The sequence below is a fragment of the Capra hircus genome, chromosome 5 (assembly GCF_001704415.2).
Source record: "Capra hircus breed San Clemente chromosome 5, ASM170441v1, whole genome shotgun sequence".
NCBI lineage: Eukaryota > Metazoa > Chordata > Mammalia > Artiodactyla > Bovidae > Capra > Capra hircus.
The window spans coordinates 102,121,114-102,133,739 of NC_030812.1; the positions used below are offsets into that span (position 1 = coordinate 102,121,114).

The following is a 12,626-nucleotide window of genomic DNA, read 5'->3' on the forward strand; positions in this document are numbered from 1 at the left end:
TAGCGACCCCATGGACTGCAGCCCACTAGGCTCCTTCGTCCATGGGATTTTCCAGGCAAGAGTATTGGAGTGGGGTGCCACTGCCTTCTCCAATAGAGATGGTTAGGTGAGTATATTGCATTTCAGTCATATAATGAATTAACTGGAGGCAATTAAAAATTTCAATAGTATTTCTATGATATCCTGTATTTTTAAATTCTGCAATAAAACATTTTAGTGTGTAAAAGAATAGGTAATGATATAGAAAAATGTCCAAAATATATTACTGATTGTAGAAACAGGTTACAAAATAATATATATTAATACTAAATTATTTAATACTAAGAGTTTAAGCTTTTGTATCTAATGGCATAAATTGCATCTGTAGGATAATTTTATGCCTACATCCAACATGAATTTCAATAGACTTCTATAACATGTGCCCAGCTCAGAAATCATCAGATGCTCAGAAAAGCCAAGACTATCATATTAAAGGGAGCAAGTCCAATGTTGTATAAAGACTAAAATTTTAGTAGGAGAACTCTAAATGGCATTGTTTCAAAGAAAATGAAGAGTGCTTGCTTTGGTGAAACACTCTTGCTTCTTAAAAAGCTACCGAGGAAATGGTCTACAGTTTGCCTAGTAAGGGCAGGGAGCTTGTATCAGAACATCCATTATCTTCCTCTTCATGGAACCAAAACCCACCTCTGCCCACCAGAGGTCCTCAGAAGGAGACTGTTGAGCATCTGCTCAGCACTCAAGGAGCAGATACAAGAAGAGAGGGGCCTTCCTGAGGAGAGCTGTGGGCTGGAGGCTGAGGTCTAGGGGACACCAGTGAGCTCTGAGACGAGACAGGGCAGCACTGAGTCTCAGCAGACCAGCACCCACATCTGAGAGCCACCTCCTCCAGGCTGGAGACCAGATTCTCCGCAGCCCCGTCCCTGACCCCTGCCATTCTCTCACTCAGGGAAACCAGCTCCAGGGAGCGACAGGAGAGGGCACGAGAGAGAAAGAGCTCCCTACAGAGCCACAGCAGATCCTGGGAGGGGGAAGGACCATCCCAGGCCCCCAGCGCATCAGGAAATGTCACAGACACCAGGGCAGAGATTCGGGAATTTATACACCTGGGCTGCACATTAACTGATCTCTACAGACAAGAGGTCCCCTCTCCTGGCTGTGGGCTTCTCTGCTCCATAGTGGACACCTGGTGGGGACAGGCGAGGCCAGCAGGCAGAGTCTCTCCCAGAGCCCAGTGCTGGGCAGACACTTCAACAAGCAAAGGAGAGCCCAGGGGATGGGGGAGAGGAGCCAGAGAGAGGCAGGCAGGTGCAAAATATCTCTGATCTGGTTACATGCAGCGGCCGTGACACCCAGCCCTGTGGGACCCTGTGTGCTTCACAGACCAACGGACACAGTCCCTGCTCAGCAGCCCAGGTCCTTTCACACAGACAGGCTCCACCCCCCTTACACACACATACACACACACACTCACCCTCACACACTCCTCACTCACCCTCACACACTCTTCAGTCACCCTTATACACATACTCTCTCACACACACACACACGCGAGAGCGCGCACACAAGCACAGAGCCCACAGGAGCATAGACAGGAAACACGGGGACCCAGGGGCAGTGCTCACACACCAGGCACGTGGAGCTTGTGGGAACAGCCCAGAGTCCACGCTGAGCTCAGTCGCTGGACCTTCCACACACTGGGAGCCACTGGGACCCTAGAAGGTCCCTGAGAACAAAGCTGACCCAGCTCGGTCCAGACCAAACCTCACTGCTCTGTAAAATCTGCCACTATGACCAGTGGACCCCACACAGGAGACAGACCAGTATTCACAGTCACCGTGGCTCCTTTTTAGTCAAAAACACTGAGGCTCAGCTCCAGAACTCCAGACACCTTTCCCTTCACCAAGGGGTCCACTTCCTGCTGTGGACCCAGAACAGAGGGCAGCTCTTACCTTGACCACCCACCACGGTGCCGAGGAGGAGGACACAGAGTCCCCGCTGGGAGAGGTGTCTGCCCAGAGCCATCCTGACCCCATGTCCTCAAGGTCACAGTCCCAGCTGCAGGATCAGCCTGTGAGAAGGCGTCAGGGTGCCAACGGGGGTCTATATAGACCACCCCTTACACTCTCCCTCCTGAGAGCCAATAGCGACACCTTTCACCATTTCAGGCACTATCAGAGGCTGCATCTGCCCCCTTTCTGCAGCTCAGACACCAATGAGCTTCTGAATCTTCAAAATCTCCTTATATGAGCAACAAGGTCCTTTGACCTCCTGCTTCTGTGGTCCCTGAGAACCAGGTGCCATGACCAGGGTGGCGTAGAAAAGTCGCATCAAAAAGCATGAGTGATTCTCTCTCCCCTGATCATCCTGGCCGATCCCCACAAACTATGAGATCTGGTAGGGTCAGGGTGTGGGATTGGTTGGCCTGTATAGACTATCTCTGGTGGAATCAGGCACTGATATTCCCTGGGACTGAGCTCTGGGTGGAAGCAGAGAACTCCAAGAAGGCTTGAAACTCAAGAATAATTATCAGGCCAGCAGAAAAAAAGCATGGGAATTCACAGGTGAGTGTGGAGAGGGAGAGATGGGAACCATCAAGTTAGGGGGATGAAATTGTTGGTCTTTCCCTCCTTCTCAGAATGATCTGGAGACTGGGTCCTGGATCACGTACATGTGTGTTCAGTCATGTCCAGCTCTTTTGAGACTCCATGGACTTTGGCCCTCCAGGTTCCTCCGTCCATGGGATTCTCCAGGCAAGAATACTGGAGTGGGTCCCATTTCCCCCTTCAGGCAACCTTCCCGACCCAAGGATGGCAACTTCGTCTCATGTGTCTCCTGGATTGTCAGGCAGACTCTTTACGACTGATCACCAGGGAAGCCTATACTCTACACAGGTACAATAAAGGACACAGAAGCACAACCGCTTGTAGAGGATGCACGCGCCTGACAATGTTCAACAGACAGGTGAACTACCTTACGTGGCTGGACATGGTAATGCATGTCCACATCTTTCAAAGTTCACAATTTGAAGGTTCATATGTAAGGGATTTACTGTATTAATAGTTAGCTTCACTAATGGTAATAATTTATCAATCATTATCAGAGAGAAAAAAGAAAAACTGAATAAGGATATGAAGGAAGATGGAAAGGAAAATTCTATATCTTCATTTTTATGTAATTAATCTAATGGTAGCTTTTGAACTGTGGTGTTGGAGAAGACTCTTGAGAGTCCCTTGGACTGCAAAGAGATCCAACCAGTCCATTCTGAAGATCAGTCCTGGGATTTCTTTGGAAGGAATGATGCTAAAGCTGAAACTCCAGTACTTTGGCCACCTCATGCGAAGAGTTGACTCATTGGAAAAGACTCTGATGCTGGGAGGGATTGGGGGCAGGAGGAGAAGGGGACAACCGAGGATGAGATGGCTGGATGGCATCACCGACTCGATGGATGTGAGTTTGAGTGAACTCTGGGAGTTGGTGATGGACAGGGAGGCCTGGCGTGCTGCAATTCATGGGGTCACAAAGAGTTGGACACGATTGAGCGACTGAACTGAACTGAACTGAAAGAACTCACCGACCAATGCAGGAGACTCAAGAGACATGGGTTCAATCCCTGGGTCAGAAAGATTCCCTAGAGGAGGGCATGGAAATCCACTCCAGTATTCTTGCCTGGAGAATCCCATGGACAGAAGCCTGGTGGGCTATGGTCCCCAGGGTAACATAGAATAAGACACAACTGAAGTGACTTAGCATGCATCCCCTGTTACCATAAAAATTGTTTAACATAACTTTTGTCCACATTCCAGACTATTTACTTATAACTGATACTCAGAACAGGAATTACTTTATTTACAGAATAGAAAATCATTATTTTTCAGAAATATTACATTTTTTACCATATTGCCATATAGCACCCAGAAGTCTATCTGTTCTCCTATGAATCACTCAACCTTCTTGAAAAAGCAAAAGGAAAAAATAAGCTTCCCTCTCTCACTCCACTCCAGGTCCAGGTTACTGTCTCTCCCAGGAGTGGCAGGGTTGGAGTTTTCCAGGCAGAGGAGACGTCTATGCTGATGGCTCCTTTCAATCTGTACCTCTGACATTTTCCAGGGCTCACTGCTGGCCCACTACTCAGGTAGATATTCTATATAGTCTCTACATAGTTCCCTACATAGTCCTTGGTGGGCGCTATCCTTCTGAGTTCCGAATACTTAAAAATTAACTTTTACAACAGAAGTCCAAGGTCAAATCATAGTCCACTCACTATATCAGTGCACTTGCCCAACACATGAGGGTTTCAGATTCTTACGTGGATATTGATCAGTAGCTAAGTCATGTCCAACTCTTTGCAACCCCATGAACTGCAGCACGCCAGGTTTCCCTGTCCTTCACTATCTCCCAGAGTTTGCTCAAATTCATGTCCATTGAATCAGTGATACTATCCAACTACCTCATCCTCTACCACCCTCTTCTCCTTCTGCCCTCAGTCTTTCCCAGCATTAGGATCTTTTCCAGTGTGTCAGCTCTTCACATCAGGTGCCAAAGTATTGGAGCTTCTTCAGCATCAGCCCTTCCAATGAATATTCAGGATTGATCTCCTTTTGGATTGACTGATTTGATCACCTTGCTGTCCAAGGGACTCTGAAGAGTCTTCTCCAGCACAGTTCAAAAGCATCAGTTCTTCAAAGCTCAGCCTTCTTTATGGTCCAACTCTCACATCTATACATGACTATTGGAAAAACTATAGCTTTGACTATACAGACCTTTGTCAGCAAAATAATGTCTCTGCTTTTTAGCACACTGTCTAGGTTTGTCATAGCTTTTCTTCAAAGAAGCAAGCATCTTTTAATTTTGTGGCTGCAGTCACTATCCACAATGATTTTGGAGCCCAAGAAAATAAAATCTGTCACTGTTTCCACTTTTTCCCCCATATATTTGCCATGAAGTGATGAGACCAGATACTATGATCTTAGCTTTTTGAATGTTGAGTTTTAAGCCAGCTTTTTCACTCTCCTCTTTCACTTTCATCAAGAAGCTCTTTAGCTCCTCTTCACATTCTGCCTTTAGAGTGGTATCATCATGCATATCTGAGGTTGTTGATATTTCTCCCAGCAATCTTGATTCCAGCTTGTGATTCATCCAGGCTGGCATTTCTCATAATGTACTCTGTATATATATATTAAATAAGCAGGGTGACAATATACAGCCTTGATGTACTCCTATCCCAATTTGGAACCAGTCCATTGTCCCATATCCTATTCTAACTGTTGCTTCTTGTCCTGCATACAGGTTTCTCAGGAGACAAGTAAGGTGGTCTGGTATTCCTATCACTTTTTAAAAATTTTCCACAGTTTGTTGTGATTCACATAAAGGTTTTAGCAATGTCAATAAAACAGAAGTAGATTTTTTAAAATTCCCTTGCTTTTTCTATGATCCAATGGATGTTGGCAATTTGACCTCTGGTTCCTCTACCTTTTCTAAATCCAGCTTGTACATTTAGAAGTTCTCAGTTCACGTACTGTTGAAGCCTAACTTGAAGGATTTTGAGCATTACCTTGCTCAGCTAATATCAATCGCTATCAGGTTCCACTTTGTAAGCGTGCATTTTACAGGAATACCACAAGGTGGCAGAGCTGGGAATGACAAATTCCTGGAAGATAGGGTCAAGTAAAATCTAAGTGCATGGTATTTTTTAAACAATCACAATATTATTTTCATATTTAAACATCTTAGAATGGTCTGTTGATGAAGACATTGGAATTTCATTGTTTGAACTATAAAGAAATAAATTACAATAGAAATATAGATACTAAAGAAATTGATTAGGTAGATTTAAGGGTGGATTGATGGTGATAGATGAATATATTGATACATAAATACAGAGACACAATATGTATATATAAGGGGCTTTTATTTATTTTTTTATTTCACTTTACAATACTGTATTGGTTTTGCCATACATTGACATGAATCCGCCATGGGTGTACATGAGTTCCCAATCCTGAACCCCCCTCCCACCTCCCTCCCCATATCATCTCTCTGGGTCATCCCAGTGCACCAGCCCCAAGCATCCTGTATCCTGTATCGAACCTAGACTGGTGATTCATTTCTTACATGATAGTATACATGTTTCAACGCCATTCTCTATAAGGGGCTTTTAGACATGCTAAATCCCTTTCCTTTTATTACATTTCAGCTAGTCACCAAATGATGTTTCAGGGAGAGAAAGAGATTGTTACAGGAAATAAAGAGAAAGTCAGAGTCATCATTCAACTCTAGCCCTCCAAAATACGATTTTGGAGTCTCAAGAAGAAAATACATAATTTAGAAAGACGAAGCATTTCTAAACTTCACATTTTCCCCCTTTGTATATTGAGGGTTTGATTTGGTAGGATTCTGAACACAGCTGTACTATAAAGCATACCTAAAGAAGATACAAAATATAAGTTAAAGGGACTGCCCCAGATAGAAAAGTGAACGTGAAAGCATTAGTCACTCAGTCACTTTGCAACCCCAGGGACTGTAGCCCACCAGGCTCCTCTATCCATGGAATTCTCCAGGCAAGAATACTGGAGTGGGCTGCCATTTCCTCCTCCAGGGGATCGTCCAGATCCAGGGATCAAACCCACGTTTCCCAGTATTACAGGTGGATTCTTTACCATTGAGCCACGCTGGAAGCCTGTGCCACCATTGTACTGCTCATGAAACTATCTTGCCATCTGTGCACTGTCATGAATTAAGTTGTGCACTTGCTCATTTTGCTTTATAAGCTGGAATATACTTGGTAAAAGTTCTGGGTCTAATTCAACCCCATATCCCCAGTGCCTGGATAATTTAAAATGCCAAATGATGTCTGTTGAATAAATGAATGAATGATATTGAGAAGTGTTTTACACAAATCATCCCTATCAGAAAAAATTGTTTGAAAACATAACTCAACTTGTTGTGAGGGCTTAAAAGCACAATGCAATTTACATCATTTGTTGTAATGACATTTCAATACTATCAAATGGTACAAGCTATGTACAGTTCAATACAGCTTTGACATTTCTGCAATGAATGCAGTAAATTCCAATAACCAGAAACAAAGGTAACTCTATTCTCAGAGCAGTGCTGAGACAGCCAGTTCTAAAACTGTATAGATGCAGCACATATCTGTGTATCCAAATATACAGCTGACAAACCAGAGCTCACTGACAGGTGAAGACCGTGAAGTCTCGTGTTCTGGTCTTAATCAGATATGGCCAAGAGGGCAGGATGTTGATATATTTACCATTTGTCACATTTTCAATCCAAACCACACATGACTGTAACAGGAAGAAAATTTTGTTTTAAAAAACATTTTGTTCAACAGTTTCTGTACTGAGAAGTGCAGAAGTAAAGAGCAGAGAGAATTCTGTTCTTTGACTTAAGACAACTTTAACTGGCCTGGTGGACTGGAAGGCAGTACAATATGTTACAACAACATTGTAATGTAGCAGTATTATTATTCCCAGTTTGCACATTCGAAAATGTAAGTTTAAGATGCTAAGTTAGTCTCTTTCCTGGGGAAGGTAATAATTAGGCATCCTTGGTGAGCAACATTCCCTCAGGACAAATCAGTGACTAAATTACAAAATAGTTTTGACTTAAAAATGATTTATATAACTTTAAAAGGAAATAATTGAAATATTATACCAAACTATTGGAGACCCACCCCACCATCTGTGTTCCTTGCATGGATGGTACCAGGATTAGTAAAAGCTCCTTTACCAAAGACCACTTCATCACAAGGGCATGAAGGAAAGAGCAAGGTCATGAGCTGGCTGAGGTCCAGCCCATCATCCTTGTTCAGCCCTTTATACTCTATGATCAGCAACATCTAACAAAAAGCTTGGCCCTGAATTGACCTCATTCATTTCTCCACAGGTCCAGCATCAGATGCCCAGAGACCAGACCGGATGAAACCTACTAAATCAAAGACAAGCAGACAAGTGGAGAGCACACAGAGCAAGGACACTTCCCCACTGCCACTGGAGAGTAAGAAACCCCCTTTTCCCAGACACCATCTTGGAAGGTTAAACAGCGAAGATGTCTGCTGAAAAATTGATTTCAGCAGGGAGTGTGAACCTAGAATCGGCGAGATAATTATTACCAAAGCAGTCAGAGACACACCAACCAAAGGAATCACAGAGAAAAGCCTTCAAATCCTACTTGGGGAGGGTCAGATCACATTCAATTTCTGCACAAAGCTGTACCTCAGAAGCTTCTCCAAGGCATGAAAAACCTGACAGCACTGCTACCAAGGGCTGTACTGAAGGATGTGGCTTAGACAGTAATACTCATCAAATAGTTATTTTTCTAGTCCTTGGTGATTCATTCTGGCCAGTGAAACGGGGGTGGTGTCACCTGTGTCACTTGTAAGTGGAGGCATGAAAAGTCTGAGTATGACTCTCTAGTGTCTCTCTTTCCTGCCCCAGAAATTTTTAGCTCATTTTGTCATGTGCCACTTAATCTCCCAAACCAGATTTTGAGGAGACTGGCTCTGTATTGCCACTCTCTATAATTTAATAGATGCTCAACTAGAAGGCAATGGCACCCCACTCCAGTACTCTTGCCTAGAAAATCCCATGGATGGAGGAGCCTGGTAGGCTGCAGTCCATGGGGTCGCTGAGAGTTGGACACGACTCAGTGACTTCACTTTCATGCACTGGAGAAGGAAATGGCAACCCACTCCAGTGTTCTTGCCTGGAGAATCCCAGGGATGGGGGAGCCTGGTGGGCTGCAGTCTGTGGGGTCACACAGATTTGGACAAAACTGAAGCGACTTAGCAGCAGTAGCAGCAACTAATGTTGGGGGGCTTCCCTCATAGCTCAGTTGGTAAATCATCTGCCTGCAATGCAGGAGACCTGGGTTCAATTCCCGGATCAGGAAGATCCCCTGGAGAAGGAAATGGCAACCCACTCCAGTATTAGTGCCTGGAGAATCCCATGGACAGAGGAGCCTGACAGGCTACAGTCTACAGGATCACAAGAGTTGGACCCAACTTAGCGACTAAACCACCACCACCACAACTAATGTCTATCGAATGACTGAATGGCACTGTGCCAGACATTTAAAAGGAATTCTCTTAAATAAGAAGGAATATTTTTAGGACATTACCTAGGTTATTGCTATTTTCGCTTTAAAAATATAAGATTTCAGGGGCTTCCTTGTGGCTCAGTGGTAAAGAATCCACCTGCCAATACAGGAGATGCAGGTTCTATCCCTGATCGAAAGATCCCACATGCCTTGGAGCAACTAAGCCCGTGCACCACAACTACCAAGCCTGTGCTCTAGAGCCTGTGAGCAGTAAGCACTGAGCCCATGAGCTGCAACTACTGAAGCCCACAAGCCCTACAGCCCGAGCTCTGCAACAAGAGAAGCTGCTGCAATAAGAAGCCCGTGAGAGAGTAGCCCTGCTCGCTGCACCTCGAGAAAAGCCTGTGCAACAACAAAGACCCAGCACAGTCCAAAATAAAAATAAGTAAATAATTACTTTTTTAAAAAACATAGGATTTCAGCAATTAGTAAGGCAAATTTAATGTTCAAAAACAAGCAGCTTGTTGCTAACATAACAACCAGTTCTGCAAATCTCAGGCTTGAAAGATATACAAGACAAACCGCAATATACCAGAAGATGGAGGCCATGTGGCTTCTTACTAAGTCTTATCAGATCTGATAGAGGAGACAGGATATTTACATGTGATTTATCATTTGGCTACTTTTCAAGTAAAAACCACACAGGAACATCACAGGAAGAAAAACTGCAATTAAAAAAGTACTGCAGCCTCATCTATGTAACATCAGGAAGAAGATGAGCAGGAAGAGTTCTTTTGCTTAAAAACGAAAACAGCTTCATTAGTCTTTCACTTTACAAGAGGAGAGCCCTCTGGATCTGATCTCAAAGGATGCCGTAGAACCCAGACAGCTCAACTGCTCTGCGCAACCGGTCAGAGGAGGAGCAGGAGGGTCAGGCTACAGAGACAGGACATATTAGTCCCGACAAATTGCTAGGATTTTCCCAGGAGACTCAGTGGCCCAAGAAGTCTGGACCTCCCTGATCTGTAACTTATTGCTGTTTTCCCAAGGCAGAAAGAAATTAGTCATTAAAGATGAAATTAAATGCTCATACACACATGTCACTACATTAACTCAGGTCGTGTAGCAGGATGTAGCCTTAACTGTGAGAAGGGAAGGAAAGAAATCAAAGTATGAGAGAGGGCCAGGAAACAGGGCTTTGAGGCATCCATCCAAGTAAGACTGCAGAGACAGGCAACCTTATAGGGAAGGTAATAATTAATTAGTTAATTAATTGACTGATTGGCTCTATCGTCTGAATTTCACAGATGTTCATGATCAAATACAGGAAGTTTGGGTTCTTTTTTTAAAAAATGATAACCTGTTTTAAAGTCTCATATCCCCTTTTTTATAATTTATTTATTTGGGGTTGTGCTGGGTCTTTGTTGCTACGTGATCACTTTCTCTAGTTGCAGTGAGAACTCTTCATTCTGGTACGCAGGCTTCTCATTGCGGTGGCTTCTCTTTGCAGAGCAGAGGCCCTAGGTCACCCAGGCTTCAGCAGTTGTGGCACTCAGGCTCAGTTACCCATGGCATGTGGAATCTCCCCAGACCAGGGATCGAACCTGTGTCACCTGCATTGGCAGGCAAATTCTAATCCTCTGTACCACCAGGAAAGTCCAGTTTCAGTTCTTTTTGGCTATGAATTTGCATGACTTTCCAAATTTTAGGAAACAGAGTGGCTGGGGGCTTTTCTATATGGGGGCTTCCCTGGTGGCTCAGAGGTTAAAGCATCTGCCTGCAATGTGGGAGACCTGGGTTCGATCCCTGGGTTGGGAAGATCCCCTGGAGAAGGAAATGGCAACCCACTAACTTTTCCAAAATTGGTAAACTGTAAAATTTATATATAGTAACAAGAAACCAACTTAGCTTACCAAAGCATTCAGTAAAAATACCAAGAATACGCCACCATGCCATCCATACTCTTTGCAGAAAGTTACTTGTGGGGTTTGGGGGAAACAGTCAGGGAGATTTAGCACAAAGAATTATGGGTGCTAAATATCACTTTCCAGAGACAAAGAGCTACAAGGACAAAGAAAGAATCAAGATATTGAAACCCAGAAGAGAGTGAATTATAGAATCCAGCTAGAAATTCAGAACCATCTTTTATATGAATTTACCAGAATGATTCCTGTAGAAAGAGAACGCCCATGGAAATCCTCACATCACACAACATACATGTTTTAAAGAAAGTGGTATTCCTCAAGTAGAAGGAAGGCAGATGCCTGAATGGTATGGTCAATATGGACAGACTACAGCTAAAACTGAATCTGTCTCCTCCCACCATAGGACCATGGGCTGAAGCCTGGGTAAACAATACAACCAATGAAGCATCTGTACCAAACCTCATCAATACCAGAAGCTCAAGATTATTTAGAGGATGGTAGAAAAGTGTCAAGTGAGAAGTAAGAAGAATATAAACTGTGTGTTACAGAAATGGAGTGCTTTAGTCCCTGGAACACAGGTTAATAGTGAAGAACCTCTCTCTGTCCCAAGAGCGCTTCACTGGAAGAAAGTGGGGACGTTTGGAGGAGGCTAGGGTGAGGAATCCAACAACGTGTAGCTTTCTGGAAGCTGCATGGCTTAGGACCAAATCCGTTTCCTGATGCCCTGAGGATTTCTGAATTATTTTCTGGTGAGATTCTCCAGATGCAATCCACTCTGGTCCCCATACTAAGGAGATTTACCATCATAACACTTTAAGGAGGAGGCCAACACTTCACCTTCCAGTACTTCAACGATTCTGTCTCACCCATGAAGAGAGGGTCTCTGACCGTAGATGCCCCTTCAGCCATTGTCTCTATTCCCTGATTTTTATTTTAACTGAGCTACTGAAGAGAGGGTCTCTGACCCTAGATGCCCCTTCAGCCATTGTCTCTATTCCCTGATTTTTATTTTAATTGAGCTACAATTAACATATAATAGTGTGTTCATTTCATGTGTACAACATAATCATTTGATATACAGCCGTCTCCCCTTATTCTCAGAAGATACATTCCAAGACCCCCAGAGAATACCTGCACCATGGACAGTATCAAACCCTATTACAAACTGCTTTTTCCTATACATACCTATGTGTGATGAAGTTTAATTTACAAATTAGGCACAGTAAGAGAATATCTGAATTGCAAGCATCATTATTCTTGTGCTGTGGGGCCATTATAAGTAACATAAAATGAAAGTCGCTCAGTCATATCAGACTCTTTGCGACCCCATCCACTTACACAGCCCATGAGATTCTCCAGGCCAGAATACTGGAATGGGTAGCCTTTCCATTTTCCAGGGGATCTTCCCAACCCAGGTATTGAACACAGGTCTCCCTCACTGCATATTCTTTTCCAGCTAAGCCACAAGGGAAGCCCAAGAACACTGGAGTAGGTGACTTATCCCTTCTCCAGCAGATCTTCCAGACCCAGGAGTCAAACCAGAATCTCCTGCAGTGCAGGTGGATTTTTTACCAACTGAGCTATCAGGGAAGCCCTTAAGTAACATAAGGGTTACTTAAACACAAGCACGATGATGTCCAGACA

At 43.9% G+C, this 12,626-nt stretch overlaps 1 pseudogene; it reads right to left on the reverse strand.

Annotated features, from left to right (window-relative positions):
• Positions 1-2,022, reverse strand: part of LOC108633341 — a 166,320-nt pseudogene extending 164,298 nt beyond the window's left edge.